Source organism: Dendrobates tinctorius, unplaced genomic scaffold (assembly GCF_039654945.1).
Source record: "Dendrobates tinctorius isolate UK_male_01 unplaced genomic scaffold, ASM3965494v1 ptg000062l, whole genome shotgun sequence".
NCBI classification, from domain to species: Eukaryota; Metazoa; Chordata; class Amphibia; order Anura; family Dendrobatidae; genus Dendrobates; species Dendrobates tinctorius.
Genome location: NW_027361730.1, coordinates 4,118,508 through 4,133,341, shown reverse-complemented (window position 1 = coordinate 4,133,341; position 14,834 = coordinate 4,118,508). Strand labels below are relative to the sequence as shown.

General features: G+C 43.8%; 1 protein-coding gene across 1 annotated transcript in view; it reads right to left on the bottom strand.

Moving 5' to 3' along the window:
- The window catches only part of IRF5 (interferon regulatory factor 5), a 74,308-nt gene that overhangs the window by 11,650 nt on the left and 47,824 nt on the right, over positions 1–14,834 (bottom strand). The window lies entirely within an intron of this gene.

Genomic DNA, 14,834 nt, shown 5'->3' with positions numbered 1-14,834 from the left:
TAGCATCATTTGCATATCAATTGAGATGCCGATTTCTTAGTAACCGTGGAACAGACTGGCAATGTAATTACATTTCTGGCCTTCTCTTTGAAAGGGCTACGTGCGCATATAAATAGATTGGGGTGGAGAAATCCTGCTGACCGATTCCCTTTAAGTAAATGCATCAGTACAGTATGCTTCATTGTAGTGTATACTCTCAATATGTATTTTCAGAGTTTATTACTCTTGATTATCATTAGAAAATCCAGTATGGTCGTGTAACTCAGACGACAATACGGAGGTTCAATAGAACAGGGTGTTATTTTTCTGGCAGAATCCATTCATTTTTATAACCTAAAATATAATGTTTGCACAAATCATCAGATTTGACTAGGATATAGGTCTGACCATTGCTCATCGTCTTGCTTTTAAATATATGATCAGTAAGGATCTGATTCATTTGTTAGACAAAACTTCCTTCCTCTAGGTCAGCAATATATCTAAAAACTAACTGCAGCATAAATATACAGGTAGGAGAACCAAAATGCATATCTAAAGCAAACATCGTAGGTAAAATACAAAAATATCAGCCGCATTACATGGCTTACAAGTATTATCTACTCTATAATCGTCTAATTCTGTCTGTCTGTAACGGAAATCCCGCGTTGCCGATTGGTCGCGGACGCTCAGCGACGCGTGATTTCGGCTGCGAATTGGTGCGGAATTCGAACGCGCGCCACAGCTACCGTCGGGAGATCTGCGACGGTTGCCGCGGGTCACAGCTGCAGCCACCGCCATCAGGGGTAATGCTGTAGATAAGCCCCCGATGCCCCTTTCTGACCTTTCCCGGTGCCTTCGCACTGCAGTACTTTACTGTGCCCTCAACAGGGCAGATAAAGTACACCTGCGCAGGAGCCGAGGGAGAAGCAAAGAGGAGGACATCATCATATGACGATGGGAGGCACCGGACCGCGACACCCACCGCCCCCGCCGAGTAAAATCTAACGTGTTTTTCTTATTTTTCAGGTTTCATCGGGGGCTTATCTACAGCATTACAGAATACTGTAGATAAGCCCCTGATGGTGGTGGCCCCAGCTTATGGGGCAAAAATGGGGTGACAGATTCCCTCATATATACCCGATGCGTTAAATTTGGGCCACCATCTAATACATTTTATTTCTATAGTGCCGGCATATTCCGCAGCACTTTACATTTGAGAGGGGATTTGTACAGACAATAGGCATTACAGCATAACAATAATCACATAGATCTTAACAGATACCAAGAGGAATGAGGGCCCTGCTCGCAAGCTTACAGTCTATGAGGAAAGAGGTAGACACAAAAGGTGGGTGGTAACAGTTGCCCTGATTGTTTGGACCAGCCATAATGTTAAGTGTGTAACAGTACAGACACAGAGGGCTAATGGATGCATAAAGCATGTGGGAACATGATGCAGGGAACCTGGTTATGGTAAAACTTTTGGCTGTGCCACACAGGGATAGATTAGGTTAATGTGTTGAGGCGATAGGCCAGTCTGAATAAATGCGTTTTCAGGGCACGCTTAAAATTGTGGGGATTGGGGACTAATCGTATTGACCTGGGAAGTGCATTCCAAAGAATTGGCACAGCACGTGTAAAGTCTTGGAGACGGGAGTGGGAGGTTCTGATTATTGAGGATGCTAACCTCAGGTCATCAGCAGAACGGAGGGCGCGGGTAGGGTGGTATACTGAAACAAGGGAGGAGATGTAGGGTGGTGCTGAGCCATGGAGGGCTTTGCGGGTGAGGGTAATACAGTCATATGTTAAAGTTTGGGCACCCCTATTAATGTTAACCTTTTTTCTTTATAACAATTTTGGTTTTTGCAAGAGCTATTTCAGCTTCATATATCTAATAATTGATGGACTCGGTTATATTTCTGGATTCAAATGAGGTTTATTGTACTAACAGAAAATGTGCAATCTGCATTTTAACAAAATTTGACCGATGCAAAAGTATGGGCACCTCAACATAAAAGTGACGTTAATATTTCGTAGATCCTCCTTTTGCAAAAATAACAGCCTCTAGACGCTTCCTGTAGCTATTAATGAGTTCCTGGATCCTGGATGACCATTCCTGTTTACAAAACAATTCCAGTTCAGTTAAGTTTGATGGTCGCCGAGCATGGACAGCCCGCTTCAAATCATCCCACAGATGTTCAATGATATTCAGGTCTGGGGACTGGGATGGCCATTCCAGAACATTGTAATTGTTCCTCTGCATGAATGCCTGAGTAGATATGGAGCGGTGTTTTGGATTATTGTCTTGCTGAAATATCCATCCCCTGCGTAACTTCAACTTCGTCACTGATTCTTGCACATTATTGTCAAGAATCTGCCGATACTGAGTTGAATCCATGCGACCCTCAACTTTAACAAGATTTGGCCACACAGCCCCAAAGCCCCACCAAATTTTACTGTGGGTAGCAAGTGTTTTTCTTGGAATGCTCTGTTTTTTAGCTTCCATGCATAACGCCTTTTTGTATGACCATACAATTTAATCTTTGTTTCATCAGTCCACAGGACCTTCTTCCAAAATGTAACTGGCTTGTCCAAATGTGCTTTTGCATACCTCAGGCGACTCTGTTTGTGGCGTGCTTGCAGAAACGGCTTCTTTCGCATCACTCTCCCATACATCATCTCCTTGTGCAAAGTGCGCTGTATTGTTGACCGATGCACAGTGACACCATCTGCTGCAAGATGATGCTGCAGGTCTTTGGAGGTGGTCTGTGGATTGTCCTCGACTGTTCTCACCATTCTTCTTCTCTGCCTTTCTGATATTTTTCTTGGCCTGCCACTTCTGGGCTTAACAAGAACTGTACCTGTGTTCTTCCATTTCCTTACTATGTTCCTCACAGTGGAAACTGACAGGTTAAATCTCTGAGACAACTTTTTGTATCCTTCCCCTGAAAAGCTATGTTGAATAATCTTTGTTTTCAGATCATTTGAGAGTTGTTTTGAGGAGCCCATGATGCCACTCTTCATAGGAGAATCAAATAGGAGAACTACCTGCAAGTGGCCATCTTAAATACCTTTTCTCATGATTTGATACACCTGGCTATGAAGTTCAAAGCTCAATGAGGTTAGAAAACCAATTTAGTGCTTCAGTAAGTCAGTAAAAAGTAGTTAGGAGTGTTCAAATCAAGAAAATAAGGGTGCCCATACTTTTGCACCGGTCAAATTTTGTTAAAATGCAGATTGCACATTTTCTGTTAGTACAATAAACCTCATTTGAATCCAGAAATATAACTGAGTCCATCAGTTATTAGATATATGAAACTGAAATAGCTGTTGCAAAAACCACAATTGTTATAAAGAAAAAAAGGTTAACATTAATAGGGGTGCCCAAACTTTAACATATGACTGTAAGTTTATACTGAATTCTGGAGTGGATGGGTAGCCAGTGTAATGACTGGCACAAGGTAGAGGCATCGGTGTAACGATTGAGGAATATGATCCTGGCTGCAGCATTCAAGACAGATTGGAGAGGGAAGAGTATGGTAAGAGGGAGACCGATTAGAAGAGAGTTACAATAGTCGAGACGAGAATGAATAAGAGAAACAGTAAGAGTTTTTGCAGAGTCAAAAGTAAGAAAAGGTCGAATTCTAGGAATGTTTTTGAGGTGCAGATGACAAGAGCGAGCCAGTGATCGAATGTGGGGGCAAAGGAAAGCTCAGAGTCAAGTATGACCCAAAGACAGCGGGCATGTTGCTGGGGAGTAATAGTGGAACCACACACAGAAATGGCAATGTCTAGTTATGAGATAACCAGGATCCACGTAAACATTACCGCATTACTCCATCACTACAGTTCTACCTGCTTGTGCCATCTTTACAGCATTATGCGTTACCAAGCACTTCCAGTATTTCATATCCATCTTGCATCACTGTCAATGAGGCAGGTGAAGTAAGAAATCCTTTTAAGATTTTTCATAGAGAGTTACTGCAGACTTATATCTTAAGACCGGACAACCCCTTTAATTCAAATGTGCTGTCAGGTCTCAAGAACAAATCTAAAACTTTTTCTTTTTAATATTTTGATATTTTCTTAATTTTCTAGATCTCTATATTTTATCAGAAATCTTACAAATGTCACACTTGCCACCAGGCCTAATATTAGAATCCCATTTCTATTATTTACGGAACTGCATGTGTTGCGACAGTGAAACAGATGCGACACATGCAGCTGCGGTGCCGGACAGCTGATCAGCAGGAGTGATCCAGGTAGCCGGGTTCCCTCTGCAGCTTTTTCAGTAAGCACTGTAGCGGAACAAATCAGCTCATCTTTAGTCCTTAATCCATCTAGCTATAGTACCCCTCGTTAGCTTAAGGCCTTTCCTAAATCCCTGGGATGACACAAATAAGGACTCACTTTTTCTCCACTGTCTTGAAGTGGATAAGTATTGTATCAAGCCTCTCCTAACATAACACGTGAAGCTTCCATTCCTCCGCATTTTTCGGGTCACTAAAAAAGGAGGGGAGAACCATCTCCTGGCTTCTATGAAACTTTGAGGCTACCTTCGGAAGATACGCTGGGTCTGACCTTCGAATAACCCTATCATCCGAAACCTGCATGAACGGGTGGTTAATAGATAAAGCCTGTAAATAACTGACCCTGCGGGCTGATGTTGGGGCCAACAATATCACAGTTTTTAGTGTTAGTACTCTATCTGGTAACTCATCCAAGGGCTCAAAGGGAGATTTTGTTAGCACCTCTAGGACCAGGTTTAAGTCCCAAGGTGGCATCTTTGAGGCTGGTATTGGTCTTGACCCATGACATGCTTTAACCCCTTTCATACGTTGGGTGTAAGTTTATATCATCATACTTCCTCCCTTTGATGTGGGCTCCAGCGCTAAGCCCACATCTTTCCTGGGACATGTCAGCTGTTTTGAACAGCTGACATGTGCCCAGAATATAGCAGAGAGTGGAATCGCGATCCACCCGCGGCCATTAACCCATTAAATGCTATTGTCAAACGCTGACAGCGGCATTTAACTCGCACTTCCGGCAATTGGGCCGCAAATCCACCCATCGGTGACCCCCGTCACATGATCGCGGGTCAACGGTTTGTTGGCATGACAATCAGAGTTCTCCTGGAAACCTCTATTGTTGTCAGTGCCGGCTTGTTGTGAGTGGTCGGCGCTCATAGCAAGTGAGTAATTCTGCTATATAGAGGCGATCTGATCATCGCCTCTATGTAGCAGAGCCAATCCGGTTGTGGCTGCTTCTTGTCTCCCATGATGGAGATTATTGAAGCATGCCAAAAGTAAAAAAAAAAACAAAAAAAACAAACACATATTTGGTATCGTCGCATTCTGAATCGCTCAATCAAAAATAAAAAGGATTAATCTGATCGCTAAACGATGTAGGGAGAAAAAGTCAAAACACCAGAATTAGTTTTTTGGTCGCTGCGACATTGCATTAAAATGCAATAATGGGTGATCAAAAGATCATATCGGCACCAAAATGGTATCATTAAAAACATCAGCTCGGCACGCAAAAAAATAAGCCCTAACCCAACCCGGGATCACGAAAAATGGAGGCGCTATGGGTATCAGAAAATGGCGTTTTGTTTTTTTTTTTTTTTTTTTCAAAGTTTGGAATTTTTTTTTTCCTTCACTTACATAAAAAAAGAACCTAGACATGTTTGGTGTCTATAAACTCGTAATGACCTGGAGAATCATAATGGCAGGTCAGTTTTAGCATTTTGTGAACCTAGTAAAAAAAGCCAAACAAAAAAACAAGTGTGGGATTGCACTTTTTTTTGCAATTATGGGCACTTGGAATTTTTTTCCCATTTTCTAGTACATAGCATGGTAAAACCAATGGTGTTGTTCAAAAGTACAACTCGTCCCGCAAACAAACAAGCCCTCACCCGGCCATATTGACAGAAAAATAAAAAAAAGTTATGGCACTGAGAAGGAGGGGAGCAAAAAAGGAAAACGCTAAACTGAAAAAAGCTTGGGTCTTGAAGCGGTTAATGAACCTAACTATCCATCTATCCGCCGCTAGGTTATAATTATATAGAGCTGCCAAAGCAGATACCTGCACCTTAAGGGTGTGCTAGTGGCTAGGCCCATCTCCATACCCTTTTGAAGAAACTCCAATATAGCCTTAATCGAGACCTTACCCCCCCATGGTCTGTCCCGAACTAGCCCATGTCCTGCCATATATCCTAGTTGTACTTTTTGAATTAATAGTGCCCCCTCAAAATCCAGGCCGTCAAATGCAGACCAGACCTCTGAGGATGAGACACTGGGCCCTGCCTGAGGAGACCCGGTGTATCCAGAGATCTGACAAGGACATTCTCCTCATCCATGAGAATCATGGCCCCTTGGGCCAAAAAGGAGCAATGTGGATGACCTTCGCTTCCCTTCCCCATCTCGAATCTTCCTCAGGACTAACACTAACAGGGGGAAATGCATAACCTAGCCTGAAATCCCAAAGAATCTGTAGAGCATCCTACGCACATGGTTTTTCTCTTGGGTTCAAAGAGCAGAAGATCTTTGTTTTCCTGTTGCTTGTTGGCAAACAGATCTATCTCTGGCTGACCCCATCGATCCACAATCTGCTGAAATACTAGCAGATCTAGTTCTCATTCCCCCTTGCTTCAGGGTATTCCGGCTGAGGCAAATCGGCTCCTTTGTTTTCCTTCCCTCTTATGTGCAGTGCGGTTAAACTCTATATCTTTCCATGAACTGGAGAATTGACTCTGATAGCAGCATCAAGGGTGGAGATCTGTAACCCCCCCCCCGCCCAATGATTGATATAAGCAACTGTCGTCCGGTTGTCTGACATTACTTGAATGTGCTGTCCCTTTAGATGGGGAAGGAACTCCACTACTGCTCTTTTTACTGCCAGTAGCTCTTTCATATTTGAGGAATAGCCCACTTCTGTCTCTGAACAGACTCCCTGGACTATGCGATCTGAGATGTGCTCCCTATCCTTCCGAACTTGGATCCGTCACAATCACGTCTGTTACCTGGTAGGACCACGAGATTCCCTGCGATAGATTCCTCGAGTCCATCCACCAAGCCATGGAATCGATTACTCTTTAGAAAGAATAACATTCCCTGCTGAACAGCCTCTCCTTCTAGGACATCCTGTTGCAAACTCCTGGATTGAATCTGGGTCCACTGAACCTCTGGAACACAGGAAGTCATTGTTCCAAGTCGTGACATAGCCTTCCTCACAGTCATAACCGGGTTGGTAACTGCTGCTGATACAAGGGTTATGATCCCGTTCTTATTTTCTTCCAGTAAAAGACAAGTTTATTCTTCAGAGTCCACAATAAGTCCTTAAAAAGATTGAACCCTTTGGTGCTGCAATTTCAACTTCTTCATATTTATCATTCACCCTAGCTAAGTTCATTTGGAGCTGCCTCAGCTGGTGACTGCAGTCCTCCATTGACCTGCCGACTACTAAAAAAAATCGTTCAGATAAGGTACTAATAACACATTCTGTTAGCAGAAATGTACAGTCACTTCCAGAATTATCTTCATGAAAATCCTTGGAGTCATGGATAGACTGAAGGGTAGTGCTCTGTATTGGAATTGCCTGAGATACCCATATGTACTGCTACTCTCAAGTACTGCTGGTCTCTCTGATGGATTGGGACATGGTAGTATGCGTCTTTAAAATCGAGGACATTCATATAGCAGCCTGGGAACAATATCTTTATAGTTGATTTTATTATTTTATTTACTCCATCTTGAATGGTCTGTAGACCAGAAATTTGTTCAGACTCCGTAGGTTGACAATAGTCCCAAAGGACCGATCAGGTTTCCTCATCAGGAAGAGGGGAGAATAAAAACCCTTCCCCTGCTGCTGAACTGGATACCTCCACCACAACCTGTTTCTGCAGTAAGCCCAACACTTATGCCTCTAGGGCCAGTTGTTCTTTCAGAGTCCTGTGGGACGAGATCTTGAAGTTGTGCCTGGGAGTGGACTTGAACTGTAGTTTTAGTCCTGATTTTATTATATTCAGGAACCAGGTATTGGAAGAGATTTTCTCCCAGGCAGGGAGAAGCCTGTCACTTAGAGGGCTTTCAGCTCTCTGAAGAGGGACCCCCAAACATGAAGCCTCTGCTACTTGATTTCTTCAACTTCCACCTCCCTTGTTCTCTAAGGGTTTTCCTGTTCTACTTCCTCTTACGAAAGGAACTTTTATACTGTGGAAGGGAAACATCGGGGAACCCTTCCTTCTGATCGACTGCTTTATCTATGACATTATCTAGTGCCTGGCAGAATAGATATTTCCCTTCACATGAGACTGAGCACAGTCTGGCCTTAGATTGGGCATCCACTGGCCAGCTCTTGAACCACAAAGCTCTGCGAGCCGCATTAGATAGGTTTGTTGACCTAGCCGCCAACCTGACCGAATCTGCTGAGGCGTCAGCTAGGAAGGCAGCCGCTCCCTGCATCAGAGGAAGGTTTGCCAAGATCTTCTCCCTAGGGGTGTTGCTATTGATCTGGTCCTCAAGCTCCTGTAGCCACACCATCATGGACCTGGCTGTGCAGGTTACCGCTATTGCCGATTTTAACGACCCTGCTGATGATTCCCATGTCTGATTCAAGTAAACCTCCGCTTTCATGTCCAGGGGGTATTTAAAGTGAACCTGTCAGCAGGATTGTGCACAGTAACCCACACACAGTGTCAGGTCGACGCCGTTATATTGATTAAAATGATGCCTTATTTGATGAAATCAGTCTTGTGATTGTTCTTTAATCTTTATTTTCAAAGGCGGGGTTGGTGTATGTGTGCTCTGATTAGATATTCATAATGCAGACTGCTGACAGGTCACTGATACCTGAGTGACCTGCCCCCTAGTTTGCATAATGAATATCTGTATATACTTAAAAAAAATAAAAAAACGCTTCTGCAGGCAGGTGCCAGCTGGCTCTGCAGCAAAATCGCATTTTTTCGTGGGCCAATAATACCTTTTATTCAGGTTATTCAGCTAGGGGAAAAAAAATCAATTTGATCTGCCATCGGTGTCAAGCTGTGATCCAATAGCTGCTACTGCACATATGCCAGCGGCACCATCTTACTGAAGAAAAAAAAATATTCCTCCTCTTTCCGAGCTGCTACTGCACCGCTGGCAGCAACTCTGCGCAGGCGCCATTTTCAAATTGATTTTTTTTTCCCCTAGCTGAATAATCTGAATAAAAGGCACACAAAACATGCGATCTTGCTGCAGAGCCGGTGCCATGGCTGGCACCTGCCTGCAAAAGCGTTTTTGTTTTTTCAGCATATACACATATTCATTATACAAACTAGAGGGCAGTGACCTGTCAGCAGGCTGCATTATGAATATCTAATCAGAGCACACATACACCAACCCCGCCTTAGGGCACGAGAGTGTCATTAACACAAAACTGAAAATAAAAATTAAAGAAGAATCACAAGTCTGATTTCATCAACCAAGGTATCATTTTAATCAGTGTCATCAGTATAACGACGCCGACCTGACACTGTGTGTAGATTACTGTGCACAATCCAATGTAGACTTTTTTGCCGATTTTGCTACAGCTACATCGACTTTAGGAGTCTTCTATGTGTACTACTACTTCTTCAAATAAATATCTTCTCTTTGACGAAGATGGTAGTGGACCCTTCCTCTCTGGTCTCTTCTATTCCTTACCAATGATCATTTTGATTTTATCACAGACCAGGAAAGAACACCTTTTTCCTCTGTTCCAGACCCCAAACATGATGTCCTGGACTGTTCTAGGGGCCTTAGGATCAGCTATGCCCATAGTTGACCCAATTGCTCTAACCAGCCTGTCCGTGGCCTCTGCTGGAAAACAAGGCCTAACCCCCATGTCTCTAGCAGAGGAGGAAGAGTGGGAGGAGCCAGAAATCCAAATCCTCCCTATCCTTTAATGTTACTGATCCCTCAGACTCAGATGACTGCAGTCTTGATTTTTCCTCCCCTTTCTGTTTCATTAGGTGTTTTAATGAATCTTAGACGTCTGGTCTAATTATGGACTTTAGGTCCATAGCAAACATGGGGGTTTCCTCCGAGACGGTTCGATGTATGGAATCAGGACAGTCTTCTAATATACAGTGCCTTGCAAAAGTATTCGGCCCCCTGGAACTTTTCAACCTTTTTCCACATATCATGCTTCAAACATAAAGATATCAAATGTAAATTTTTGGTGAAGAATCAACAACAAGTGGGACACAATTGTGAAGTTAAACGAAATTTACTGGTTATTTTAAATTTCTGTGGAAATACAAAAAATGAAAAGTGGGGCGTGCAATATTATTCGGCCCCTTTACTTTCAGTGCAGCAAACTCACTCCAGAAGTTCATTGTGGATCTCTGAATGATCCAATGTTGTCCTAAATGACTAATGATGATAAATATAATCCACCTGTGTGTAATCAAGTCTCCATATAAATGCACCTGGTCTGTGATAGTCTCAGGATTCTGTTTGAAGCACAGAGAGCATCATGAAGACCAAGGAACACAACAGGCAGGTCTGTGATACTGTTGTGGAGAAGTTTAAAGCCGGATTTGGATACAAAATGATTTCCAAAACTTTAACCCCTTCCCGACCCATGATGCCTACATAGGCGTCCTGAAAACTGGTGCCAATACGACCCATGACACCTGTGTAGGCATCATGGTATAAATCACGTTCCTGTCGGTCGGGTGATCAGGATCACTGAAAGGTCACCCTTTGTGATTCACCCCGGGGGGTAGCTTTGCTCCCCTGTGGCTATGAGCGCTCTGATTTCATGTTGAAAGTGAAACAGCTAATCAGAGCGATAGTAATAGCATCAGGCATGGCTGGAAAGTAATAGAAATAGCATTGGGTATGGCTGGAGACACCGATCTGACCCCCCCCCTACTGACTGACGACAGCGATTGGCCGCCGCCATCATCTGCTCCCCCGCCTTCCGATCACCCCCCTCCCCCCCTGGTACCTTCCGAATCCCGCTGTGGCTCCCGCCGCCATCCGTGATGGGCGCCATCATCTACCAAAATGGGAGGGCGCATGCGCAGTGTGCCCGTCGAATCTGCCAAACGGCAGATTCCATTCATTCATCTTGATCACTGTGATAGATCCTATCACAGTGATCAAAATAAAAAAAATAGTAAATCACCCCCATAGGTAGGGACAAATAATAAAGTAAACAAAATATTTTTATTTTTCTATTAGGGGTAGAATTAGGGTCAGGGTTGGAATTAGGGTTTGGCTTGTGGTTAGGGTTGGGAACTTGGGATTAGGGGTGTGTTGGGGTTATGGTTGGGATTAGGGGTGTGTTGGGGTTAGGGTTGTAGTTAGAATTGAGGGGTTTCCACTGTTTAGGCACATCAGGGGGTCTCCAAACGCGACACTGCTCCACCATGGATTCCAGCTAATTTTCGTTCAAAAAGTCAAACGGTGCTCCCTCCCTTCCAAGCCCCGATGTGTGCCCAAACAGTGGTTTAACCCAACATATGGGTTATCACTGTACTCAGGAAAAATTGCACAACTTTGGGGGTCTAAGTTATCCTGTTACCCTTGGTAAAATAAAAAATTGGGGGCTAAAAAATCATTTTTGAGGGAAAAAAATGATTTTTTATTTTCACGGCTCTGCGTTTATAAACTTCTGTAAAGCACTTGGGGGTTCAAAGTGCTCACCAGAAATCTAGGCAAGTTCCTTGGGGGTCTAGTTTCCAAAATGGTGTCACTTGTGGGGGGGGGGGGGGGTTTCTCCTGTTTAGGCACATCAGTGCCTCTGCAAACTCAACATGACGCCCGCAGAACATTCCATCAAAGTCTGCATTCCAAAATGGTGCTCCTTCCGAGCTCTCCTATGCGCTCAAACAGTGGTTCTCCCCCACATATGGGGTATCGGTGTACTCAGGACAAATTGCACAACAACTTTTGTGGTCCAATTTCTCCTGTTACCCTTGTGAAAATAAAAAATAGCGGGCTAAAAAAATCATTTTTGAGGAAGAAAAATGATTTTTTATTTTCACTGCTCTGCGTTATAAACTTCTGTGAAGTACTGGGGGGTTCAAAGTGCTCACCACACATCTAAATAAGTTCCTTAAGGGGTCTAGTTTCCAAAATGTCACTTGTGGGTTTTTCCCCCACTGTTTAGGCACACAGGGCCTCTCCAAACGCGACAGGGTGTCCACTAACGATCTAAGTTAATTTTCCATTCAAAAAGTCAAATGGTGCTCCTTCTCTTCCAGGCCGTGCCATGCGCCCTAACAGTGGTTTATGACCACATATGAGGTATCGGTGTACTCAGGAGAAATTGCCCAACAAATTTTATGATCCACAAATAAACGCAAAAATTATCAACCTAAATTTACCATTAACATGAAGCCCAATATGTCATGAAAAAACACAATCTCAGAATCGCTAGTATCCGTTGAAGCGTTCCTGAGTTATTACCTCATAAAGGGACACTGGTCAGAATTGCAAACAATGGCCAGGTCATTAAGGTCAAAATAGGCTGGGTCATGAAGGGGTTAAACATCCCAAGGAGCACTGTGCAAGCGATCATATTGAAATGGAAAGAGTATCATACCACTGCAAATCTACCAAGACCTGGCCATCCCACTAAACTTTCATCTCAAACAAGGAGAAGACTGATCAGAGATGCAGCCAAGAGGCCCATGATCAATCTGGATGAACTGCAGACATCTACAGCTTAGGTGGGACAGTCTGTCCATAGGACAACAATCAGTCGTACACTGCACAAATCTGGCCTTTATGCAAGAATGGCAAGAAGAAAGCCATTTCTCAAAGATATCCATAAAAAGTGTCATTTAAAGTTTGCAACAAGCCACCTGGGAGACACACCAAACATGTGGAAGAAGGTGCTCAGCTCAGATGAAACCAAAATCGAACTTTTTGGCAACAATGCCAAACAATATGTTTGGCGTAAAGGCAACATAGCTCATCACCCTGAACACACCATCCCCACTGTTAAACATGGTGGTGGCAGCATCATGGTTTGGGCCTGCTTTTCTTCAGCAGGGACAGGGAAGATGGTTAAAATTGATGGGAAGATGGATGGAGCCAAATACAGGACCATTCTTGAAGAAAACCTGTTGGAGTCTGCAAAAGACCTGAAACTGGAACGGAGATTTGTCTTCCAACAAGACAATGATCCCAAACATAAAGCAAAATCTACAATGGAATGGTTCACAAATAAACGTATCCAGGTGTTAGAATGGCCAAGTCAAAGTCCAGAATCTGTGGAAAGAGCTGAAAACTGCTGTTCACAAACGATCTCCATCAAACCTCACTGAGCTTGAGCTGTTTGCCAAGGAAGAATGGGCAAGAATTTCAGTCTCTCGATGTACAAAACTGATAGAGACATACCCCAAGCGACTTTCAGCTGTAATCGCAGCAAAAGGTGGCGCAACAATGTATTAAGTTAAAGGGGCCGAATAATATTGCATGCCCCACTTTTCAGTTTTTGTATTTCCACAAAAATTTAAAATAACCAATAAATTTCGTTCAACTTCACAATTGTGTCCCACTTGTTGTTGACTCTTCACCAAAAATTTACATTTGGTATCTTTATGTTTGAAGCATGATATGTGGGAAAAGGTGGAAAAGTTCCAGGGGGCCGAATACTTTCGCAAGGCACTGTAAGTGCTGGGTAAATATTCCCTGCACAGAATACACTCCTTATTGCTCTGCTTGGTGCTACATTTCAGGGGCCTTTCCTAGTGTGTAAAAAAAAAAAAAAACATAGAAAAGAGGGGGACCTATTTAATATGGTGAACGTAGATCACTCACCATTCAGCATATCAATCTAGGGTACCGGAGATGAAGGCTGGATAGGTTCAGAAGAACGTTCTCCCCTGGAGGTGGGCTCATGACCTTCCTTACTTTTCAGGCTGGTCTTGCTGCCTGCCCGACTGCGACTGATGCATCTCCCAGTAGATGGCACTGCTGCGTCGGCTGCTGTTGTAGCTACTGCTGCTGTGGTAGCTGCTGCACATCCGAGCTCAGAACTGCCGCAGAAAATGCCACCATAATCCTGGGCCCATCCCCCTATATACCGGGATGGCCCAGGCACACCTCCATCTGGCCCCATACTTCGGGTTGTTGAATCCGGCACGCTGTGGGTATGGAGCCTCAGCCAGCCTTGCGCACGCGCAGACCCAGATGACCGCCGTAGCTTATGGCTCGCTATGTCATTAGGACGCGCTGGATATCTGCCTCGCTTTTTGGGGGGGCCTCGCTTTCTGGCACACTTGTTGCAAGAGAGCATCGGGATTCCACCAGCACACCCCGCACGTACGCAGCCCCAGAAGTGAGTCCCGACGCACTCCATCAGTCCCGGGATCTCGTGTCGGCCAGAAACTTTGCATGAAGAGGTCTCTGCCTGCACGGCGTCACACTGACCTCCTGGCCAGTGGTACCTCACCCTCTGGAAGGCATCCCGTCCTTGAACCCCTCCAGATTCTGGGTAAGTCCAAATACCTTTCTTTTCAGGTTCCCACAAGGACAGGAAACCAAAAAAAAAAACAAAAAACAAAAAAAACACTGATGCGGAGGACAGGTATCGCCTTTTTATTCAGTAGGTTTCCGGTCCTTGATGGGAGGATACCCTCTTTCAGGTGGTGCTGTCATTGAAGAAGCAGAAACTACTTTTATACAATTCAACAGGGTCAGAGCATGTTTATTGTGGCTTATGCCCACATGGTTGTTGAAAACAAGAAGTTTAAGTCTAATATTAGACAGAGTGGCCTTTTATGAAAATTACAATTTTTTATGTTAAACAATAAGTGATATGATGAATATATATTTCTAAATAAATTTACCCCACATTTAATCAATGTCATTTTCTAA